The sequence below is a fragment of the Schistocerca serialis genome, chromosome 7 (assembly GCF_023864345.2).
Source record: "Schistocerca serialis cubense isolate TAMUIC-IGC-003099 chromosome 7, iqSchSeri2.2, whole genome shotgun sequence".
In the NCBI taxonomy this organism is placed as follows: Eukaryota; Metazoa; Arthropoda; class Insecta; order Orthoptera; family Acrididae; genus Schistocerca; species Schistocerca serialis.
In genome coordinates, this window is record NC_064644.1 from 342,956,452 (window position 1) to 342,983,209 (window position 26,758).

Below are 26,758 nucleotides of genomic sequence, written 5' to 3' on the forward strand. Positions count from 1 at the left end.
CAGAGTTGTAATAATTACAGGGAAAGATCATCTCTCCACGGTAGTGACTATCACAGAGACAATCAGAGAAACAGACAACATGTGAACCAAAATAATTATTATCAAGGGAGACAGAATAACTTTAAACATAACAGTCCAGTGCGCAGTTACGATTCAGGGAGAAATTCTCCACCACGTGACTGACAAGAAAGAAACTATGGAATCCACCGACATGACGACAGACGATATGATCGTAACGACAGACCTGAATTGCATCAGAACTGGCGGGATTCAAACAGGGCGCGGCCCTCTCGACAAGGTGAATTTGTAGAAGTTAGTTCTCCAAATCCCAATAACGACGCGCGCCAACAAAGAGACAATAGGCAATGACTCATACCGCTGGCAGCCACAAAACGTACTTCTGAAACTGGCGACGCAGCTGCCGTAGCTAGTAATTACGTAAAAATGGAAGACATTAGGGACATCTTACTCCAGGAAGACGACGTAAATCCGGCCGGTGTGGCCGTGCGGTTAAAGGCGCTTCAGTCTGGAACCGCGTGACTGCTACGGTCGCAGGTTAGAGTCCTGCCTCGGGCATGGATGTGTGTGATGTCCTTAGGTTAGTTAGGTTTAATTAGTTCTAAGTTCTAGGCGACTGATGACCTCAGAAGTTAAGTCGCATAGTGCTCAGAGCCATTTGAACCATTTTTGACTACGTAAAACATAACAACATTGCATATCCTGTGATTCACATTACAGTAAATGACGCAAAATTTACGGCAGTACTTGACTCTCGCAGTCCCATTTCAGTAATTAATGAAACAGCTTTTAGCAAATGCAACAAATCGAACGATTGCCCCGCACTTCCTTTACGTAAGATTAAATTACAAGGAGCAATTTTTGGAAAAAGTGTAGATGCACGCGAACAAACCAACTTAGAATTCTTTTGTCAAAGCCACAGCTTCTCTATGAGCTTTCTTATTGTTCCATTATTGTCGACGGAAATTATATTGGGAGTAGACTTTTTCAATGAATACAAAGCAATCTTAAACTTTCACGATGCTGAAATAAGTTTAGAGAAAGAAGGTGAGTCAATAGCTTTGAAATTTGAAGATTGGCTCTCAAACCATGACGAGGAAATTAATCGGCTTTACCTTCTGTTAGACAACAGTTCTGAATTTTCTATGGAACTAGACACTAACAATCACTCTGCAAGTACTGACAGGGATGATATCGACGACATATTTGAAACTAATGAGTTAATTCAGAATAAAATCCAAACAATTGAGAATTGTAATGACACTGATAGGCATGACCTTTTTGAGATTTTACAATCACATTCCACAGTTTTTACTCACAAAACACGAACAATCAAGGGATTTCAATACTGATTTCGTGCTCGTGAGCATACTAAATTTTGTGTTAGACTATACGTTAATTCCGGCACATTATAGGGACCGTGTTAGAACAGAAATACAATCCATGCTTGACGAGGGCATTATTGAGCCTGCAGTAAGCTCATACAACAATCCATTACAGGTTGTTGAGAAGAAAAATGGATCGATCAGGCTTGTCTTAGATTCGAAACAAATCAATACTATCATCATTCCTGAAACAGACAGGCCGCAAACGTTGGAAGAACTTCTCCAAAATTTTAATGGTGTAAAAGTGTTGTCTTCTATTGATCTCAGATCCAGCTTTTATCACATCGAACTTCATTCAGAATGTAGAAAATACACAGCTTTTCTTTGTTTCGGCGTTTGTTATCAATTTCGGAAACTTCCTTTTCGTTTGAACATTTCTTCGGCAGCATTCATACGCGGGCTAAATTCCATATTACATGAGTTCTTAAAACGTCACATCACCTTATATGTGGAACATATTCTGGTAGCAGAAGCCTCATGGGAACAACATAATCGCATCCTCAACAGTTTGTTACGTATATTTGCAGAATCTGGAATTACAGTTAACTTGGAAAAGTCTGAATTTGGTAAGACAAAGGTGAAGTTTTTGGGACATATTATTTCTTCTGAAGGTATTCAGCCAGATCCTGAAAAGTTAGAAGCAGCAAGAGCCATTCCAGTTCCATCCACAAAAAAACAAGTCCGCAGTTTTCTAGGTCTTGTAAATTTTTACCGTCGTTTTTTGAATATGCAAATTCTAGTTACACCAAAACTTTGTTCTCTCACTGGAAAAAATACTATTTGGAAGTGGGACGAACAAGCACAGTTGGAATTCAATTCTTCGAAAGAATCGCTACTTAACGCGCCAATACTAGCTCATCCAGATCTGTCACAAGACTTCTGCCTTAGCACGGATTCTTCTAAAATCGGTCTTGGTGCCCATTTATTTCAAGAAGCCATAGAAAATGACACTACTGTTGAGAAAACCATTGCTTTTGCTAGCCGAGTGCTAACAAAATCTGAAAAAAGTTATTCCGTTACTGAATTAGAAGCTTTAGCTATCGTTTGGGCATTTAACAAATTCCGTTTCTTTCTTTCTGGCAAGCGCGTAAAAGTATACAGTGATCATCGTGCATTACAATTTCTTATGTCTTCAGTATTAAATCATGACAGGTTAAAACGTTGGGCATTGTTTCTGCAAGAATTCCACTTCACAATAGTCTACATTCCCGGCAAGGAGAACATTGTTGCGGACGCACTGTCACGCGCACCAGCTGGGCTTGAGAAAAGTAACACAGAAGGCAACCTCGAGAAAAATTTCTGTATTCTTTACATTCAGAAAGTCGCCTTTGAAAACTTCATCACCACATCTTTGAAGGTCATTGCTCATGAGCAAGATAAAGATCCGATTTGGAAAGACATCAAAAATAAATGGCATGAAATGACGACCACTCAGATTCGGCATTATTACCTGGTTAGAAACAACATACTCCTCAAATGCTGCACTGTTGATGACAAGCTATGGGTACTTTGCATTCCAGACGATTTTGTTAATAAGGTAATTTGGTACATTCATTTCAGCTACGCACATTTTGGTCCATATTTTAACAATATGGAAAAGAGAATTCGAAGGGTCTTGTCTATTTGTAAACTTTGTCAAAAGACGAAACCATCTACTATCTCACATCGTGCTCCATTGTTTCCTATCATTTCTTCTAAATTAAAGGAATTTGCTGCAGTTGATCTCTTGGGACCCCTTGTCAGAACATCGAATGGATTTTCATACATTCTAGTCGCTGTTAAACTTACTTCAGAATTTGTTTCTTTCACTCCGTTACGTAAAGCCACTGGACGGTCTGTATCCAACGCCTTTGTTAAAAATTTCTTTCGTGAAGTTGGCCACGTTGCTAAAGTCATTTCAGACAACGGACCGCAACTCAGATCTGCTGTATGGTCACGCATGCTTCGGAACTATAAAATCAAACCTGTTTTTATTTCATTGTACTCACCAAATTGTAACCCATCTGTACCGATTATGAAAGAAATCAATAAGCTTTGCATACTTTATTGTCACAGAAAGCATCAACATTGAGACAGATATTTACACTTATTTCAAAATGTGCTGAATGAAATGCCTCATGACTCCACTGCTTTACCACCCACTCTTGTACTGAAGAATGAAGAACCACCGAACAGAATCAGAGAGCTTGTACCCTTCCCGAATACACGTGAACTTCGACACAAAGACATAATTGATTTGGCTATTAAAAATATAAAATCTGCAGCAGACAAAAGAAAAAAACTACACGGTAAAGCAAATGCAAAGAAATTATATATTGGTCAGAAAGTTCTCATTACAGCTCATTCATTGTCACATAAGAAGAAACACTTGAGTCACAAATTCTTTCTGATTTACAATGGACCTTACAGTATACGACGTATACCACATGATAATTGCGTTGAAGTTGAAACTCTGTGTACTAGGAAGAGTAAAGGATTGCACCACATTTCACATGTAAAACCGTTTATTGAGAGATAATCTTTTTTTTTAAATTTAGTCTTTACTATAAAATTTTCACTTCACGTTACTAGTACTCTTTGTCACACTTAGAAACTGTTAACATGTAACTATGATTTAAAATAAACTATCCAGTCTATAACCTAGGGAACATATTGAGACAGTAATTAAGAATGCATTGTTATAGTGAACAGACGATACAGTGTTATTGCGTGTGTACATTCTTGCTTGTTAGTGGCACAATTACGTAACGAACATAAGGTTCACATACTTAGAACATGTACCGGTACTGCTAATGAGATTTTAACGCAACATTTTGGTTTATTTGAAAATACATTCTGGATTTAAAGTACTTTCTGAGAGATATCAGATGACACAGTGGTTAGTTTATTTGACAGCTACACGATTATATCACAACGCTACTAATGAGTGACACAGTTTATATTATTGCTTTTGCGCTGTATCTGTTTTCTATCTGCACAGTTTTTCTATATTATTCTGGAAAGTAAAACATGTTTTAGTAGTAACTTTTGTGGTATAGCTACAATGAGACAGCCTTTTTTGTAGCACAAAAATACGTTACATTATAGTACTTTCTTGATCACGGTAAGGTACGTAATAACTACGATATCTATACGCAAAGCATTTCACTTTCGTTTATGATGAGGTAAGTACATTGACTTCAGCACAACTTTGCTTACGGAGGACGATAACTATGACAGTTCCACAGAATTATCTTACAGCAAGACGCACATTTAGCGCTACAGGACACGCATTTGAGTGATTAATTTTGAACTTAAACCATTTATTTTTCAAGATTTTTGAATTACAAAGAAAGTTGTCCGTGACACATTTCATTCCATTGCTGTGATCTGTAACACCTGAGGGTATAATTATTTTTATCCTCAGGGGGGTACACGCTTACTTTGTGTACCATGTGTGTGGCAAGCACATGAAGCCCTAGCTAATATGGTATTTGCTTATACAACTTTACACATCGGTACCATATTTCTCCAACACAGAATTACACAGCTATCTGATTATTTAACAGAGAAACAAAATTGTTTGCACAATTACACAGTTGGATAATTTCACACTTATGAAATTGTATTTTGTCTGTACTTTGTGAACTGTTCATATTTTTTCGGAACCATTGTGATAATATGAGAGCTTTGAATGATGTATTTGGTAAGGGATCATGATTTTTGAAGTAAGTTTGAGGTAGATGACTTTATTGAAGGTCTTGAAATTATTGAAAGAAGCTGTGACGATTCTGAGATGTGATTGATCTGTTATGATGTTATTATTGCGATGAGAATGTGTATTATGCTGTTGAGGTAGTTTATGATCAATAAGCTGAGAATCGTACTTTAAAGAGTTATGAAATGTGTGTACATGCGTGAATGCATCACAATGCCGCCGAAAATTTTTTGGACTCTGTTATATTGATAGGATTTTGTTTCTACATATTTGTAACGCAAATTCTCGACCTGTGAAATTTTTATATGAGACTGTCACTGCTGTCGTAAATATTTCGGTAAGAAAGTTAAGTGACCACCTTCACGTAATGCGTCGTGGGCACCCAGCTGCGCGACAATCGCCTGGAAAAAAGCCATTAGTGTGTGCCTTTCAGAGGCACAGGTGGAGAAAAAAATAGGTGGCCAGTATCCTCGCTATTGACATTTCTTTGTAGAAAGCATCACAAATACGACACGCTCAGACTTGAAAACATATGATTATACCGTGGAGCTTTTAATTTATGATATTTACTAGAATGCCTAATGAAATGATGAGAAACATTTTTCATCTATTGTCTTTCTAGTTGAGAGTTTGCTCATTTTGTTTAATATCAAGTTTCTAGCTGCAGCAGCATTGGTTAAAATAAAATTTAATAGATGTACTAATATCACGATTTTCTGTCTACAGACCCAGTAAAGAATAATTTTATGATGTACTTTCGTAGAAAAGAGAGCACAAATAGACATTTCCCTTCACAGGAATTGCAAAAATAATTCTTTAACAGGTTAGTAACTTATCTGCTAGAGTAAGTCAAGGTGATGCATCACTCTACTGTTAAGATGTGACATAGGTATTAAACATGGCCATTTTTACTGTAATATTTTTTCTGCTTGAACTTTGCAATGTTTAGATATAAGTTATTGCATTTGCTGCTGCTGTTTGCCAGGCATAATGCTACTAAATTTCACTTTGTATTACTCTGTTAAGCTAGTTTTACTACTGATTTATTTTTCTTGTTCCTGCACATTGGCTCATATTAGTTGTAATGTTGCATTTGCTTAGTAATTTAGATTTACTGTAGCTTGATTTGCCAATTTCCATTTTTTTGTCATTGCTGTTTGTGTTAATTGTTTTGTGCTGCTGCATTGCCTCGTCCCTTAGTTTAGTATCTGAGCTCAGTAGATTTAATTTAGCCTAAGATGGGGTAGGCTATATGTGAGAACGAGTTGTGATGAATGGAAGAAATGCATTGGGAAGCTATAAGAAAATGGTTTGGCCAAAAAAGAATTTTGAAAGAGGATGTGAACAGAATACAGAAAGCATGCTTGGATAGGATATTTTTGGTGGAAACAAATGTTGAAATAAGGGGAAAGATCTACGGAACGAAGTTTTGGGTTGGACTGCGGTACCAAATGTCACACTGAAAACGAACCCTGTCTTTCCTTTTGTATTATTCCGCTATGTGTTCATGTACCCTTGTGTACTTGTCTTTTTACTGTCTTAAAGTGTTTAGCTAATAAGATTTATGTTGTAGAAGTTTTCAAATACTATGTTATTTACTTTCTATAGATGTTTAGACGTTATTTACTCTGTTTTGCTTTAATTCTCACATGTGAAGTTGATGTTTCAAAAGTTATTCTGATCTTTTATGTATTTACTTATGTCATAATTCCTGTAACACTGTGTATATGTTATTTAGATTCTTCTGTAAAGCCTGCATTACCACAAATGTTATCTGTATTGTTATGTTCTTCAATGATGTATTTTGTACCTTTGTTATTGTATTCTTATGTTATAAAATTGTAATTGACACCAGTTCATCAAATTAAGTAACTTGTAAGTTACATTTCACTGCACAAGTTTCTGTTGGTCATAGTATATGGACAATATGTGAGAAGCAGGGACTGTTAGTGTTTGCACGTGTGTTAATAATTCAGCAAAGGACTGGATAACAGCATTGCTGGTTCTAAGGACATTTCCAAAAACTTGGTGAGTGCACAAGTGGTGGTTTATGGACTTGCTATATTGTCCGCAAGACTCTTCGATGGTGATTGTGCACCTGCAGAGTTGCAACAGATGGCTGCTGGCTGTCTCTACAAGGACTACAGTGGGTCTGCATCTTTGATGGCCCACCAATACCATTATCTCTATAAGAACTATAGTGGGTCTGCATCTTTGATGGCCCAACTAACCGTAATCTCTACCAGGACTACAGTTGGTATACTCTGTGATGACCTACGTACCAATATTCTTCAAAACTTCGACTGAATCTGCGGTGGGTTTGCTCTGATGTGGCCCATTACCTGTCTGCATGTCGTGAGTCAGCACTGCCTTTCCGTTGGAAGGACAACACTACTTCTTCAAGACTACATGGAAATCGACTACTTCTGTGTGCATTTTCTTTTACTGCTCAGACTTTGAGAAAAACACTGCTATTTTACTGTAATGAACGATCAGGACAGTCTTTATGGACTGTGAGAAAATTTTATCTTTTGACCAACATTGTATCAATAAGTGTGTGCATATGATTTCTTTGTTATTGTAATTGTGGAAAATTATTTAACAAATATGTATTGGCCAGTGCTCAAAACAATTTGTAAAATTTTTTGTGGGGATCATGGGGGCTATTTAAGTAGGCTATTTAGGTTTTCTTATTAGGAACGCCACATAGCGCTGTGTATGAAAATCACTGGCTGTGCTGTGTGCAGTCTGTGGCTAGTTTGCATTGTTGTCTGCCATTGTGGTGTTTGGCAGCTGGATGTTAACAGCGCGTAACGTGGCGCAGTTGGAGGTGAGCCGCCAGCAGTGGTGGATGTGGGGAAGTGAGATGGCGGATTTTTGAGAATGGACAATCTGGAGGTGTGTCCATCAGAAACAATAGATTTGTAAGAATGGATGTCATGAAATGCTATATATATTGTGACTATTAAGGTAAATACATTTTTTGTTCTCTATTAAAATCCTTCATTTGCTAACAATGCCTATCAGTAGTTAGCGCCTTCCGTAGTTTGAATCTTTTATTTAGCTGGCAGTAGTGGCGCTCGCTGTTTTGCGGTAGTTCGAGTAAGGAAGATTTTTGTGAGGTAAGTGATTTGTTAAACGTATAGGTTAATGTTAGTCAGGGCCATTCTTTTGTAGGGATTACTGAAAGTCAGATTGCGTTGCACCAAAAAATATTGTGTGTCAGTTCATGCACAGTCTTGTACAATTTTTCTAAGGGGACGTTTCGCGTTTTGTATCCCACCTGGGAGGCAGCGCGTGGGTAGGAACGGGAAAAAGGTAATACAAGTTGGTACTGCAAGAAAATGGTTTACTGGTGCAAAACCAAGGTGATAAACGATTGCATAACTTTGTACGAAGGTGTGATGCTGAAGCGAAGTGTCCTGGTTGGCTGCACCTGATCAAATGGGGAGAAGCAGTCACGGAGCTCGTAGACCTCGACAGCACCGGCTAGAGGGCGCTGTCGTCTGTCTCTGTAGTGCCAACTTGAGAAACTATTCCGTGACATCGTTGCTGTCGATACCACGTACCGTTGGGCTCAGGCTGGGATTCTGTTGAGGACAGACCATTTCAGAAATGCTACACTGGCATAAAAAAATTAGTACACTCTTTTAGATGTTTTCAATTCACTCAATATTTATTGTTGCAACAGTGCCCATGGAATACAAGAATTTATTATATTTACAGATCAATAGAACAAGCGGTTCTGAGGTACCAGGTATTCACACATACTAGAACATCATTATTACTACGTGGCGTAGCCTCCATGGGCGGCAATACTGGTGCTGAGTCTGTCATCCAGACAATCGTATAGGTGGAGAATACTGTCCTGGGATACGTTACACCACCCTGCTCGACGTGTTCACGTAGTTCTCTGGGAGTTGTTGGATAACGAGTAGCATGAATCATTTCTTGTCTCATCATATCCCACACTTGTCGATTGGAGATAAGTATGGTGATCGTGCTGACCAGAGACGTTGCTGCACGTCTTGTACAACACGTTGAGTTTCGCGGGCTGTTTGTGGGCGAACTTTATCCAATTGGAACAACACATCACCTGCTTGTTTCAAGAATGGCAAAACAACGAATCTGAGAACGTTTGCTCGTACTGAGCGCCGGTTAGCGGCCCATCCAGAAAAACCAAAGGTGAATGAAAGTTGTAGCTTGTTGCATCCTATATCATAAAGTCTGGGGTAGGACCAGTGTCTCTTCGACAAATGAACTCTACGAGACAGCGCCGACCAGATCTATGTCATACGCGTGAACCACCATTACTTCCATAAAAGCAGAATCTGCTTTCATTGCTGAAGACCGCTGTGCGTCATTCTATGTTCCAAGTGACCCACTGACGGCATCAATCGAGTCTAGCGTGTCCATGCTCTGGCATGCGGGAGGTACTTGAAAATGGCCAAAAGCTTATTTCAAGATTTCCGGTAGAACAAAAGATCTATACAATCTAACGGCCCAATTCTCATTTAAGAAGCTGTTCAAAATGGTTCAAATGGCTCTGAGCACCATGGGACTTAACATCTAAGGTCATCAATCCCCTAGAACTTAGAACTACACTACTGACCATTAAAATTGCTACACCAAGGAGAAATGCACATGATAAACGGGTATTCATTGGATAAATATGTTATACTAGAACTGACATGTGATTACATTTTCACGCAACTTGAGTGCGTAGATCCTGAGAAATCAGCACCCAGAACAACCACATCTGGCCGTAATAACGGCCTTGACATGCCTGCGCATTGAGTCAAACAGAGCTTGGATGGCGTGTACAGGTACAGCTGCCCATGCAGCTTCAACACGATACGACAGTTCATCAAGAGTAGTGAGTGACGTATTGTGACGCGCTAGTTGCTCGGCCACCATTGACCAGATGTTTTCAATTGGTGAGAGATCTGGAGAATGTGCTGGCCAGGACACCAGTCGAACGTTTTCTGTATCCAGAAAGGCCCGCACAGGACCTGCAACATGAAGTCGTGTATTATCCTGCTGAAATGTAGGGTTTCACATGGATTGAATGAAGGGTAGAGCCACGGGTTGTAACACATCTGAAATGTAACGTCCACTGTTGAAAAAATGGTTCAAATGGCTGTGAGCACTATGGGACTTAACATCTGTGGTCATCAGTCCCCTAGAAATTAGAACTACTTAAACCTAACTAACCTAAGGACATCACACACATCCATGCCCGAGGCAGGATTCGAACCTGCGACCGTAGCAGTCGCGCGGTTCCGGACTGAGCGCCTAGAACCGCTAGACCACCGCGGTCGGCTCCACTGTTGAAAGTGCCATCAATGCGAACAGGAGGTGACCGAGACGTGTAACCATTGGTACCCCATACCATCACGCCGGTGACACGCCAGTATGGCGATGACGAATACACGCTTCCTATGTGCCTTCATCGCGATGTCGCAAAACAAGGAGGCGACCATCATGATGCTGTAAACAGAACCTGGATTCATCCGAAAAAATTACTTTTTGCCATTCGTGCACCCATGTTCGACGTTGAGTACACCATCGCAGGCGCTCCTGTCTGTTATGCAGCGTCAAGGGTAACCGCAGCCATGGTCTCCGAGCTCAAAGTTCATGCTGCTGCAAACGTTGTCGAACTGTTCGTGCAGATGGTTGTTGTCTTGCGAACGTCCCCATCTGTTGACTCAGGGATCGAGACGTGGCTGCGCGATCCGTTACAGCGATGCGGATAAGATGCCTGTCATCTCAACTGCTGGTGATACGAGGCCGTTGGGATCCAGCACGGCGTTCCGTGTTACCCTCCTGAACCCATCGATTCCATATTCTGCTAACAGCAATGTCGCGATACGATGAACCGCAATCGCCTTAGGCTACTATCCGACCTTTATCAAAGTCGGAAACACGATGGTATTCATTTCTCCTCCTTACACGAGGCACCACTACCACGTTTCACCAGGTAACGCCGGACAACTGCTGTTTGTCTATTAGAAATCGGTTGGAAACTTTCCTCATGTCAGCACGTTGAAGGTGTCGCCACTGACGCCAACCTTGTGTGAATGCTCAGAAAAGCTAATCATTTGCATATCACAGCAACTTCTTCCTGTCGGTGAAACTTCGCATCTGTAGCACGTCATCTTCGTGGTGTAGCAATTTTAATGGCCAGTAGTGTACTTAAACCTAACTAACCTAAGGACATCACACACATCCATGCTCGAGGCAGGATTGAAACCTGCTACCGTAGCGGTCGCGCGGTTCCAGACTGAGGCGCCTAGAACCGCCCAACCACACCGGCCGGTTACGTTGTATAATGTTTCACTTTTTTCATAACTAAGAATAAAATCCATATATCACAACAATACCTCAGTCAGACTTTATTGTTCCCTCTATACAAGATGGCCGGTAACTTTCTCTAGAAATTCGCCCAACCCTGCCATCGGATTACTAGAGAGTACAGGGTGACTTACCTCTCCAAATGACTCCAATTATTTAAAGCTCATGATCTTGCTCTTTACATATCACAAGCATCGCATTACTTTGGCTACTGAAATGTGAGTTTTATGCGAAGCTGGTCGACCATTGCATCCATTATTTTTAACTTCCTGCACACAATGATGGACCTAGCTGGACTGCTGGCAGCCCTTGATATCGTGAGATATTTTTACAGCCAATATTCGCATTGCTCGTCAGTATATGGTTTCTACTTGGTTTAGCTGTGGCTGTTCCTTTGTGTTTCCACTTCACAGTCACATCACATGCAGTCTACTTGGGCACCTTTAGAAGGGGTTAAATGACCCTGATGGATTTGTTGCTCAGGTAACATCTACGTCTACATCCACATAGATGAATACTCTGCAGTGCACACTTAAGAGCGTGGCAGAGGTTTCATCGAACCACTTTCACCCAATTTCCGTTCCGTTTCTCTCCCGAACAACGCGAGGAAAAAACGAACGCACAAACCATACTGTACGATTTCTGATTTCTCTTTTTTTATTACAATGATAATTTCTCCCCTTGTAGCTAGGTGTCAACAAAATATTTTCACATTTTTAGGAGAAATTTTGAGTTGGGGATTTCGTGCAAACATGTCACCGCAGCGAGAAATCCCAATTTTCGTATTATGTCCGTGACACTCTCTCCCATATTTCGCGATAACAGAAAAAGAAGTCCTTCGTCAACTCTATCTGTTGAAGGTCCCATACTGCACATCAAAACTTCAGAAAATGGCGGACAAGCGTAGTGTAGGCAGTGTCTTTAGGGCATTTGATGTATTTGTTTCACGTGTAAAACGCGGTCTTTGGTTCGTCTTCCCCACCGTAGGATAATATGATCGTTCCAATTCAAGTGGTTTGTAATTGCTACTCTTAGGTGTTAAGTTGAATTTACTGCCTGAGTTTTATGTGAATTATCGTGTAACAGAAATTTAACTTGAAAAAAGAGATAGCATTGGTCGTATATTTTTTACTATTGCAAAATCGATTTTCTGTCACTGAGTGACCATCTTCAGTGCTAGAAGTTAAAAAATTTTTCACATTACGATCAGAGAGAACAACATAGAAAATTAACGTTTGTTACATAAATTACGAACGTTGTACTTTTGACTTCCCACGCCAGACGGTGGGCGTTATTTTTTAGGAAAGACCTGTGTTGCGCCTCTTTTAATGTTGTTCATTTATCATTCTTTGGCATTATCTTTTGCTTTTTATATGTTCTGCACTCTAACAACTTATCATAGATCTATTTTATGTTTTTATAGTTTATAAAAACAATACGCCAATGTATTTTAGATATTCTTCTGCGTCTGCTATGTGTTGTACGTACATTTTAAATTTGAATTACTGCACCATTCACAAAAGTACAAGAGTTATTTAGTGTTAATAATTCGCAAAACCAATAATACTATGTCTTCACGTGACACATGTCACATAGAGGGCGTGTTAAGCCCCGTCACACCGAGGTCTGCTGAACAAGTGCAGGTAAACAGCGACCTCAGTCTATGTGATTGCCGTAAGCTTAGTGACAACAGTGCATCCCAATTTAAGTTATAGAATATAGGTTTGTGTTTAACAAGTGTTATGTTCATATGCAGATGTAATTGTGATTTTCTATGTTGTACTCTCTGATCGTAATGTGAAAAATTTTTTAACTTCTAGCACTGAAGATGGTCACTCAGTGACAGAAAATCGATTTTGCAATAGTAAAAAATATACGACCAATGCTGTCTCTTTTTTTCAAGTATACCTATTATCTGGTCGTAGTGCACAAGACAACACGGAGTCGCCAATCAAAAAAAATTTAATTGATTCCTTTTCGTACTCAGGTGCATTGTCTCACAGTTTTCATTATTTAGGGTCCGTTGCCACTTTACGCATACAGGCATCTCTGTTGGTCGATCATGTACAGAGAACATAAGATGGTTCACTATTTGCCAATATCAATGAAACTGCAAAAAGCTGTGTAACTGAGGTGTTACGTTATTTTGACTACCACTTTCGGCATTCCACTACGCCTTCTTCAACTCCCATATGCATCTCTCAAAATAAACGATATTGTCATACAGGGTCATATATTCCTGGATGTCGTGAATTCATCTCGTTTCACGACTGCTTCATTCGACGACTTGATAGTTGCTATCAAGCACTGTGGAACTGTTAATGATCAAGTGTTATTCTAAGAATGGTTTCTAAAGGATCCGAGCGCTCGAGATCAAACGTGTCCCTCGTCAGATGGTCTCCTGAATAATTTATATAGACCAGAAACAGCAGAGGGAAAAGAACACTTCCTTGGAGAACGTCAGATATCAGTTCTGTTTTCCTCGATGACTTTCCTTCAGTTACTACGAACTATGACCTTTCGGACAGAAAACCACGAATCCAGTCTTTAAATGAGACGGTACTCCATAGGCAGCCAAACTGACTAGAAGCCTCTCGTGTCGAACAGTGTCAAAGGCCGTTTGGAAATATAGGAATACGGAATCAGTTTGAGATCCCCTGTCGATAGCACTCACTACTTCATGAGAATAAAGATAGGGTAAGGTGGAGGAAATACGACTGAGTGGGTAAATCCGACCGCCCTCTGTGAGAAACGGCAAAGCGCAGCGATTACGCATTACTGTTACCACATAGAGCATTCGAAATAACGAAAATGTCACCTGGACGGCTTTGCCTCATTTGACATTTAGATACTCAAAAGACAACAAGTGTGTTTTCGATTGTTCCAGTTTAATTTTTGTGCAAATTGGGTCACTAGATTTACCTTATTAAATAAAACGATCGCAAAAAAACGGTAAGTGATTTTGTAGTGCATTTAGTGACCTATTCAGTGTATGTATCGTTTTTCTTTGAAATTTCGTGTACATTGTTTCTATGTGTGTTAAATTAAAAAAAGGCATGGTGGGGTAAATCCGACCGCTAAATGGTGGGGTGAGTCCGAACGCATATTTTTTATCGTCTATGTCTATGTTATTTATGTAGACAAAGTGAGTTCTTCTTTATTTTTAGGAAAATGGTACGAAATTACAAACGAAAAACGAGGAAACGCAATCAAAACGATATTCTCCGGGCAGTTGCTGCAATGCAAATGGGAATGTCTTTACAAGCTGTCGCTCGTGATTTTAACATTCCGAGGTCGACAATAAATCATCTTCTTTCAATTGAAATTTACATTCATTTAACTTTCAGTACATTTGGTGCTCTAAACATTGTCATTTTGTGAATAATTTTTGTTCATTTATATAAAAATAATAATTTCTTATGATTATTTCCCAAAAGACTGTTCATTTAGAACTATTTCTGTGCAAAATCAGCCAAACAAATAGGGGGTCACATTTACCCTATCATTTTTTGCAAATGACAATAATTGACGTTTCTTAAAATACGCTGGGTGTTGTGTGATGTCCTTAGGTTAGTTAGGTTTAAGTAGTTCTAAGTTCTGGGGGACTTACGACCATAGATGTTGAGTCCCATAGTGCTCAGAGCCATTTGAACCATTTTTTTAAAATACGGATATCTCAAAAACTATTGATGGTATAACAAAAATATCTTGCAAACAGTTGCTCCTTTGTATCACCTGTAATTTAACGTATATAACGATAAGATCCGGCCTCGGATAAGCGTTTTATAGCCACAAGAAACTACTATGTGGGATTTACCCCACTTTACCCTGTGGTTTTGTTGTACAATAACGATGTTTTCTGAACCCGTGTTGACAGTGTGTCAATATATCATTTTCTTGTAAGTAATACACAATGTTCGAATGCAGTATTTGTTCCATGATCCTTTCGCAAGTCTACGTTGATTTACATGGGTTTGTAATTCAGCAGATTATTCCTATTTCCTTTCTTGAGAATTGGTGTAATTTGAGGAGCCGGCCGCTGTGGAAGAGCAGTTCTAGGCGCTTCAGTCCCTGCTGCTAGGGTCGCAGTTTCGAATCCTGCTTCGGGCATGGATGTGTGTCCCGTCCTTAGGTTAGCTAGGTTTAAGTAGTTCTAAGTCTAGGGTACTGATGACCTCAGATGTTAAGTCGCATAGTGCATAGAGCCATTTGAACCTTTTTTTTCTCTCTATAACGCGGATATCTACTTCTAGGTTACCCATGTTGGCAGCAGTTCTTAATCCAGATACTGGTTTTTTTTTTTTTTTTCGTCGGTGAAGAAATTTCGGGAATCAGGAAGTGGTAAGAGTGCTTTAGCGGCACTGTCATCGATAGCATTGTCATCGCTATCGCACAGTGAAGTATCGATTGTAGTCCACTTACGAAGTCACTGAACATTCCTGATAGATCACTTCTGATGTTGCTACCTCTCCATTGACAATAAAACAGTCCTCGCCTCCAGCCGGCAGAAGTGGCCGTGGGGTTAAAGGCGCTGCAGTCTGGAACCGCAAGACCGCTACGGTCGCAGGTTCGAAACTGCCTCGGGCATGGATGTTTGTGATGTCCTTAGGTTAGTTAGGTTTAACTAGTTCTAAGTTCTAGGGGACTAATGACCTCAGCAGTTGAGTCCCATAGTGCTCAGAGCCATTTGAACCAGTCCTCGCCTCCTTTTATAGTGGCGGTTTGGCATCTCGTGGCATCTAGTGATGTCAGTTCCGCATACATACGGTTGTCTAGGTGCTTCTGAACATGTATATATACCAGCTGAAAAGTGCACCTCTTAGAACATAAAAAATCGAATAGACTCCACTTTATTTAAAAGACACTGACAGAAAAGCGGGAAACCGACTGCCTCAATCCTCATTCCTCCTTTCTCACCAAAAATAGCAGAATGCGAACATATTCGCGCTTTTTTAACACAGAACAAATGACTCAAATGGCTCTGAGCACTATGGGACTTTACTTCTGAGGTCATCAGTCCCCTTCAACTTAGAACTACTTAAACCTAACTAACCTAAGGACATCACACACATCCATGACCGAGGCAGGATTCGAACCTGCGACCGTAGCGGTCGCGCGGTTCCAGACTGTTGCGCCTAGAACCGCTCGGCCACTCCGGCCGGCAACACAGAACATTCAAAAAACTTTTACCCAGTCTCTCTTTATAGTTCACCCTTCATACTCAGCAACTCCCTCTCACCGCCACTGTCTCATTTTTCTCCCATTGATTTACAGTATGTCCTACTGCCAATGTCTCCTCTCTCACTTATACTGCTTCCTTTTTCTTTGCCGGCCTGCGTGGCCGAGCGGTTCTAGGCGCTACAGTCTGGAACCGCGTGGCCGCTACGATCGCAGGTTCGAATCCTGCCTTGGGCATGGATGCATGTGTTCCTTAGGTTAGTTAGGTTTAACTAGTTCTAAGTTCTAGGATACTGATGACCTCAAATTTTAAGTCCCACAGTGCTCAGAGCCATTTGAACCAAGCTCACTCTTGAGTCCATGTTAACTTGATAAATTGATTTTGAATATAATCCACCTCGATCAAAACACTTTTTTCTTCTCTTCTATTTCCCACAAATGTTTAGCTGAAGTTTGAGCATCATCTATACGCTTTCATTTTCTTTCTAGTAAGCAACAGGAAGAATGCTGTTCACCACCTGCAGTCATATAAATTCAACTTTTTAATACAGTATTTACAAATCTGTAAAACGACCAGATTGTTTATATGTACCTTGGCACTTCGTGCTGTGACTTTTCTTGTTTTTAATGTTTTGGATTGTAATTGTCTGCCTTTCACATTTTTTCATCTTCTGCCATAAAGAACATAGCGTAAAAATGAAGTTCAAATCTTCTGGGTTATTAGGCCACGTCATGTTTCTTCTAAAATGATCGACGTGTCGACCCCTCTTGCTGGAATCTTCCTCAGGATCTCCTGGCATCCAATACTGCTAGAACACTGTTAGAGACGAGTGTCGCGTCCTCTTATAAAGGGGGAGTTTTCACGCGTTCGTGCTGGAGTAGTGATAGTATTGGCTAAAATTCATATGGCTACTATTGGTGGGCCATTGTCATAGGCGGAATATCCATACCGCTAATAAGAATGACGAGGAACCGCCTTCTCACTTCGTCAGGTACCGTTCCTTTCTGGGGTCACTGACCGCCTAAGCAGAATTTTAGAGAAAAATGGTATTCAGACATCTTTCTTTAGTCAGAACAAAATAAAAGACTTTTTTGCGACGGAAAACGGATGCACCTGATTTCCTCCACAATGCAGGCGTCTATCAAGTGACATGTGGCTGCAGCAAAGTGTATATAGGCGAAACGGGAAAAACTGTTAAAGAACGCATTAAGGAACACGAACGGCACATGCGGCTAAAACAAAGTGCAAATCGGCAGTAGCGGAACATCATGAGAACTGTGGCTCTGACATCGACTTTAAAAACGTACGTGTACTGGTTAAGGAAACAAATATTTATAGAAGAATGGTTCGAGAAGCGGTTGAAATTTCTAAGAATGCATCTAATTTCAATAGAGAGGACGGCTGTAGGCTTCCGGCATCGTGGCTCTCTGCCATCATGGAAGTAAATACACGGCCGCGGTGTGTGAGCGGCATAAACAACGCGCTACAAGTCACCTCGGCGGTCAATAATATTTCAGGTAAACATTCCCCCTCTCTAGCTCAGTCCGTTTCGAATCTAGCCACTGATAACGACCAACCAATAGCGGTAGCAGGCATTTCAACCAATAACCCTTCTCCAGCATAAGTGTGGAACCGTGCCTTTCTATCCAGTATCGATGGGCCGCCAATGGTATCCACAGGGGATGAGCTACCAAGGCCCCTTCTTCTGCATCGGAGCGGGAATATTAGCCAATGACTATGGCCCACCAGTGGTAGCCATATGAACTTCAACCAATACTATCACTTCTCCAACTCGAACGCGTGAAAACTACCCCTTATAAGAGGACGCGACACTCGTCTCTGAAAGTGTTCTAACAGTAGTGGACACCAGAAGATCCTGAGGAAGATCTCAGCAGAGGGGTCGAAACGTCGATCACTTTAGAAGAAACATGACGCGGCCTAATAACCCGGAAGATTTTAATTTCAGTGCCAACGGCCACGAAAGCCTGCTGACTTACATATAACGTAGAAATGTTATTTCTCAGTCGGAAAATTGCTGGGTTTTATCCAATAAGTTCTGTGTGGTTATATATGAAAAACTGAGAAAGTAAAATGACTGTAACGTAAAACATAGAAAAGCAGAGAAACCACAGTTTGCGGTAACAAGGTTTATATACCAAATCTTGTTTGTTTTTCAGATTTGAAAATACTTTCTTAAAAATTCAAATTTATACGTTTACGGGTAGTAAAGAACACTTTTGCTATTGCTAAATAGACAGAAATTACAATCCCACTGATGATGCTGAAACTTCAGTGAAACGTGTCTGCGTAATAGAAGAAAAGAACTGTATTTTGTGGAGACGGATCTCATCAAAAATGTTATTTATTTACATCATACAAATGTCATGGTTTATATGGTTTTCCGTATTTTTTATTATAGCTTCTTTCTCCTTCACACTTTGCCATCTACAACACACAAAACTTAACGCAGAAAGCCATTTACACAAAAAATTTGGAAGTGCAGTTTTCATAATTAAGACAATTGGGAAACCAGAGAAAATAAAAGTAAACATATTCCAAACACACACACACACACACACACACACACACACACGCACACACACACACAAATACATGCACACACAAGCATCGACAAAGAATAATATAATGTTTACCTACTTGTTAATTTTTGTATATAAGTAACTTTTTACTTTAAGTTTTCACCACTTATTACAGTTCTTCAGTTTTTCTGTTCTTCGTGATTCAGGTGTTTTTTCTCACAGCTTGTCTCCTTCAACGATAGAACATTTAGTGTAGAAAGTTATTTACATGCAAAATTTACAACTAGGAGTGTTATGCTAATCATGATTTCATTATGTGTCGGTGATTTGTGTGTGTATGTGTGTGTGTGTGTGTGTGTGTGTGTATGATTGTTTGTGTGTGTGTGTGTGTGTGTGTGTGTGTGTGTGTGTGTGTGTGCGTGTATACGCAATACGTTTACTCTTATTCTTTCTGGTTTCCCATTATCACAACTACGAAAACTACACAGATCCAAATTTTCGATGTAAATCAGTACGCTTTTTCCTTTCTGTGGCGTAACAGAAAAATTGTTGTTTATTATTGTACGTATCGAAATAACGTGATATTAAGACAGAGTCCACAAATTTTAGTAAGAGACATAATTATATAGTATATATGAGAAAAATTGACATTTCTTATCTGTCCATACAGAAATTGTCGGATTTTAAGACAATCAGTTGTTCACATTTGTGGAATATGTCTTAAAATCCGATAATTTCTGTATGCACAGATAATAACAACAATTTCTCTATTATTTAAGAGAAACGAAGAAAAAGAGTGACGATGCAGAAACGTCAGCGATATTTGTAGGGGTAAGAATAAAGAAAGAAATATTTAAGCCTCAAGATGGATATTTCAATGTCATTCCTGGTATATCTGAGTTGTCTGTACAACAGATTACCACAGCAAAAGTACATTAAACTATTCTGAACATAAAATGCAACAGATTCTGTCTTTCACATAACGTAATATCTAAATTTAGATATCTCATTGCCACGTGCAGTCCTACATGGCAACCACAAAGAAGAAACTGGCTGACAGAAACAGGAAATTATGTGCCTACATACAAAAATACTGGAACTTAATTTCGAACATTTCAGAATTAATCTATAACTAGCAATCACTTCAAAATCTCTGAAATATTTAATGGCATCATGAACACAAGGAAAGAAAATACAGAAACTCTTATAAAATGAAATGCGATGAATACCAAAAACTAAATACACTTTTTAAATGTAGAAGGCAAACAAACAACACACTCTGTAAACGATTGGTCGACTGTAACGACATACAACTCACTGACCAAGAAGTAAATATGTTAAAAAGAGAAGTTAAGTGTAATATCAACACACACATTATATGCATGATAGTGGGGAACCCTATCACAGAAAACGAGCACTTAATAAAACAAGAAGAAAGAAACAGTGACTCAAACTCTAGTGCAAGAAGCTTAGTTCCAGAAGAAATTCAGTGTGTAATAAAGAAAAAGAAATGTAGCATGTTGTCGAAAACAAAACTTTTCGAAGAATAAATATGCAGAAGAATAAACAATAGCTTTAGAAACAATGGAGCTCTCACCACAAAAGTAGACAAGGAGAACCTTATGTCTCTAATGAAACATAATTCATACTAAAATGAAACCCTACAATTTCTAGAAGACAGCAATGTAGTGAAGATAACCAGTGACCCAACATAGAGCTATAAGAAAAACATGTAGATAATTCTAAAAAGCATATTACAGTCTTTCAAAAAACGGAAAATGAAAGTGCTAAAACAAAAGAATTCCACTACTTATATGTCACCTAACCAGAGAGGTAAGCACATACTTCCAGAAACATTATGTCTACATGAAGAGCAGAAGCGTACACAGTATGACGAATTGATGCCAAAGATCAAGCAAGTCAACATACCGACAATAGCCACACTCGCCACCAGGGAGTTGACTTGTAGCCAACATTTTGTTTAATCATACTGCGAACAAAATATTTGAATCTGTACTAGCACTCATAATAATACAGGGCATAATTTGGCATTGCTATGTAGGTCACATCATACAACTTACAGATGAAACACCCAGTGACATCCCACAAGTCCAGAATGCCATAAACACAGTCCATGAAAAATTAAAATTCACCATAGAAACATAAAATGAGAGATAGTTAAACTTCCTCAAAATGCACAGACACAAAAACCAACATACAGTTTTCATTTTGAGGAAAGTCACCAGCACAGCCCCACACAAAACTTTAATTACCAAATCATGGACAAGCATGCTGGTTTCCAGTGTATGATACAGAGATTGACTAAAACTCTATTCGTTGAAGACAACTGCAAAAATGAGCTACAGACAACTAACAGCTGTAGAGATTGGATATGATACAAACTTTGTAGAAAAACTGAATCACAGTATTAGAACAAAAATGAAAGAGACACCTAGGATGCACATGACAAAGATCACCTCCAGCATATAAACACTGGCACATAGAACATAAACACACAGAATGTAAACACTCAGAAAACACACAAACACAAATGAACCACAGCTGGGACTGATGACCTCAGATGTTAAGTCCCATAGTGTTTAGAGTAATTTTTGAACAACAACTACCATAACAAGCAAATGATATGCCCTCACTTACAACCACAAAACAGTAAATAGTTTAGGCAATCAGCTCCCAAAACAACAACTAAAATTAGTCTATGGAGCAGATCACTTAGTACAGAGAAACTAAGGACTACCAATACAAACACAGGCAAATACAACATAAATGGTATTTATAAAATGGCATATCACGACTGATACTCAATTTATATCTGATAGAAAAATAGAAATGTCAATATCAAATACACAGAACACAGAAGAGCACTAAAAAGTAACAACTGTCATTCTATATTCTCAGAGAAACTTTTGGATGTGGGTCATAGCCCAACAGATATCAACACCAAACTAAACACTCCAGAACACATCAACACACATCCACAAAAACTAATAACGGAGGTAAAATACCGAATACAGAGAGTTGTAATTGAAGGAAAATAAAGAACAAACGGCTACACAGCACTCTGCAACAGAGCTCTGCTCCCTGTCCAAGAACTGTCAGATGATCCAAACTGATAAACACACACACACACACACACACGCACGCACACACACACACACACACACACACACACACACACACATAGTGTCACATATACCTCTCAGAACATAAGACCAAACAAAGATTCAAAACTCCCACCCAGAAAACATTTAACTGTTAGCCATATTTTTTCCGGCCTTGTAAACAGTGTCACAGTGAGAGAAACATACTGCATACACAGACACAAAAACTGCAGGATGTGGTAACAAAATGTATATAAACAGTTTTGTCCGTTTTTAAGATATCTGAATACTTTCTTAAAAATTGGTAATTTCTGTATGTACAGATAGCAAAGAGCAATTTTGTTCTTACTTAACAGAAAGAAAATAGGGAAACACTGATAATGCTGCAACTACAGTGAAATGTCTATGGATAAAAATAAGGAAACAGCTGTGTTTGCTCAAACAGATGGCATCCAAAACTAGCTCACTTGTTAGCAAACATGAAAAAGAGCTTCAACTTCAATATCAGTATTTCAACGCCTTACCAAGTATTTCTGACTAAGCTCTGCAAACCATTCCAATTCACCACAGAAAACTATATCAAGCTATTCTAAACATGATTGTTAACCGAACCACTCTTTCAAAAATTGCAATATCTACTTTTATACATGTCAGGTCAACAGTGTGTGACCTGCAGCCCGATATATCAAGCACAAAATTGATATTGGTAGACCGAAACATGACGTTATGTGTGAACATATCAAGAAGCAGGAAACTGAAGTCAAACTGTACAAAATTAATCTAGAACTAAGAAACGGCATCAGAACCTGTGAAATATTTATTGAAATCATGAATACAATGAAACAAAATACAGAAACTTAAAAATAAAACGTGAAGAACAACAACAAAAACTGAACACATTTTTGAAATATATCAAACTCGTTAAACAGAAGGCAAACAAACAACGCACTCGACAAATGTGTGGTCTGCCTTACTGACACACAGCTCACCAACCAAGAAGTAAATCTGCCAGAAAAAAAGTACATACAGTGTCATCACACACATTACACACAAGACTGTAGCGCTGTTATCGCAGAAACCCAATACACAATAAGACAACAAGGGAGGAATAGTAGCTCGAACTTCAAAGCAAGTCCGACTAGCGTGTCAGTTACAGAAGAAATCAGATCCATAATGAACGAAAAGAATAATAACATACTGCCAGGAAAAAGTGAATAAGGTAAAAGACCCAGAAGAAAATTTTTCGTCGACAGTGGGAATTGCGTGAAAGACATGATGACCATCATTTGTTCGGGGTGATTCCAGCTAAAAGAAGCAAAAACGACCGTGTAAATATTTTCCGAAACATAATGGAAAAAGCGCCTGTCGACACTTAGGAGCGACACCATATATCTACTGTGATGATATTGTAAAACTGCCTGACTCCTTAATGGGGTACCTGCATGACAACTGTGGCTGAACACGTATTTATCTTACTTCTGGCAACTGTGCAATAAATACTTTCTTTATAAGTAATGAGTTACCACATTATTTAGTCCATAATTCATTGTTGAGTGGTAATATGAAAACTATGTCAGGAAGTTGTTTCGTTTGTTTCAAAGGCGGGCCATTCAAATGGTTCAAATGGCTCTGAGCACTATGCGACTTAACTTCTGAGGTCATCAGTCCTCTAGAACTTAGAACTACGTAAACCTATCTAACCTAAGGACAGCACACACATCCATGCCCAAGGCACAATTCGAACCTGCTACCGCAGCAGCAGCGCTTTATTTTCAGAGAAAACTGAAAAAGACTGCCGGCCACAGTGGCCGAGCGGTTCTAGACGCTTCAGTCTGGAACCGCGCGACCGCTCCGGTCACAGGTTCGAATCCTGCTTCGGGCATGGATGTGTGTGATGTCCTTAGGTTAGCTAGGTTTAAGTGGTTCTAAGTTCTAGGGAACTGATGTCTTCAGTTGTTAAGTCCCATAGTGTTCAGAGCCATTTGAAAAAGACCATTAGCAATCTCTTCTGTTGCTTTCTCTCTGGCGTGATTTATATAATACTAGTATTGTCAGCAAAAAGTTCTAATTCTGCTTGTTGAATGTTAAGTGGAAGGTCATTCACCTTTGTAATGAGTAGGTGTGGATCCAAAGTTAAAACCTGTGGGGTTCTCTTTGTGGTTTCTGCCCTGCCACTGAAATTGTCTGTCCTTCCAGCATGGTTTGAATTATTCACCACAAGTGTTTGCACTCTGTTAAGTGCGATTCGAACCTGGTAGTTATGTGTATAGTCATCATTTCCATAAAATATCAGTTCTTCAAGGTACCCTCCTCCACACTTGCAGAGTGTGGATGTAGATGTAGATGTAGATGTAGAGTGAATGCAGTAAGACCTGACGTCGACTAATCGGCGACTGTCAGCAGACAGTGAATGGGATTGAAGCAATGAGTAAGAGGCGATCACTGACAGATGGAAGGCCGGCGCAGAAGGGACGAGATGCCTCCGCCCCCGCTGATGGGCGCCTGGGGAGGGCAACGCCGGCAGAGGCAGCGGGAGCGGCACACTCCGCGCATTAATACCGGCCCACGGCGTTTAGTAATCGATCATCCGGCGTCGATGGACTGCGTGCGGCAGCCTGGCGGCGTGCCCATCACCGGGCCACTCCCGCGGGAACTAATGCGACGTCCCTGCCTGTTCCCGCGGCGTCATCCGCTGCTGACGTCATCGACACTTGCTGCCACCACCCTCCCCGTCCCACAAACGGAATGCCACCATCCGAAGAGGCCGTGCAGATCCTGGAGGTGATACCCAAAAACTACTCACTTTTGGGACAGTTATAAAGCACTGAAATTGAATACATTGACTATTATGGGCAGTACAATTTGATGTTGGCCAGTTTCGACTTTTTAGCCGTTATCGAGCAACATTAAAGTTATTAGTCGCTATTCGCAAAACATTTTGAAAATTGTACAGTCCTTAGTGCACAACGTTTTCGTTTGAAAATGCTGTGTACACAAGTGGAAATATACCGGGTGACCAAAAAGCTAGTATAAATTTGAAAACTTAATAAACCACGGAGTAATGTAGATACAGAGGTAAAAATTGGCACACATGCTTGGAATGACATGGGGTTTTATTAGGATGGCGCTCCACCCCATATTGCTAGATGCGTGAAAGATCTCTTGTGCGCGTCGTTTGGTGTTGGTCGTGTGCTCAGCCGCCACTTTCGTCATGCTTGGCCTCCCAGGTCTCCAGACCTCAGTACGTGCGATTATTGGTTTTGGGGTTACCGGAAGTCGCAAGTGTATCGTGATCGATCGATATATCTAGGGATGCTGAAAGACAACATTCGACGCCAGTGCCTCACCATAACTCCGGATATGCTTTACAGTGCTAAAAAAAATGGTTCAAATGGCTCTGAACACTATGGGACTTAACATCTGTGGTCATCAGTCCCCTAGAACTTAGAACTACTTAAACCTAACTAACCTAAGGACATCACACACATCCATGCCCGAGGCAGGATTCGAACGTGCGACCGTAGCTGTCACGCGGTTCCAGACTGAAGCGCCTAGAACCGCACGGCCACACCGGCCGGCTTTTACAGTGCTGTTCACAACATTATTCCTCGACAACAGCTAGTATTGAGGAATGATGGTGGACATATTGAGCATTTCCTGTAAAGAACATCTTTGCTTTGTCTTACTTTTTATGCTAATTATTGCTATTCTGATCAGATGAAGCTCCATCTGTCGGACAGTTTTTGAACGTTTGTATTTTTTTGGTTCTAATAAAACCCCATGTCATTCCAAGCATGTATGTCAATTTGTACCTCTCTATCTACATTATTCTGCGATTTATTCAGTTTTTAAATTTCTACTGACTTTTTGATCACCCGGTATTATTAAAACATTAAAGACTGTAGAAACACATTTTTGTTCATCACACTGGCACTTTTATCGGTTCAGTCCATTAATAAGAAAGTGATTCCTTAACAGGCATCACAAACAAATACATCTGCAGCTGCGTTAATGTTAGTAACATTTGTGTTAGGCCATCAGTCACAGTGTTAGGAGCTGGGCATCACGTTTATTGTAGTGAATTAGTTACTCAAAATGTGCGCGTGAGTATGGCAGTATCAAATATAATGGGCGATGAAAGATCTTGTACATGGCTGCACGTTCAGAGACCGTGAATAGTTACAACTGAAAGAAAATTAGCCCTCGGTCACAATTTTTAACAAATTAACCTGGTTTCGACACTGATATGAGTGTCTTGTTCAGAATTTAAATCAAAGAATGGTCTATATTCTATAACATCGTCATAGAATTATGACTAAAATCGTATGATAGAATATAAGTACGGAATGGTCGTGAAAGACTGGCAGTACTTATACGTCATTTATAAAATAATAAATATGCAAAAAGGGCATTAGTCACAAAAGTATTAAAGATAAAGAAAACTGTGATGGCGAGCCACTAAG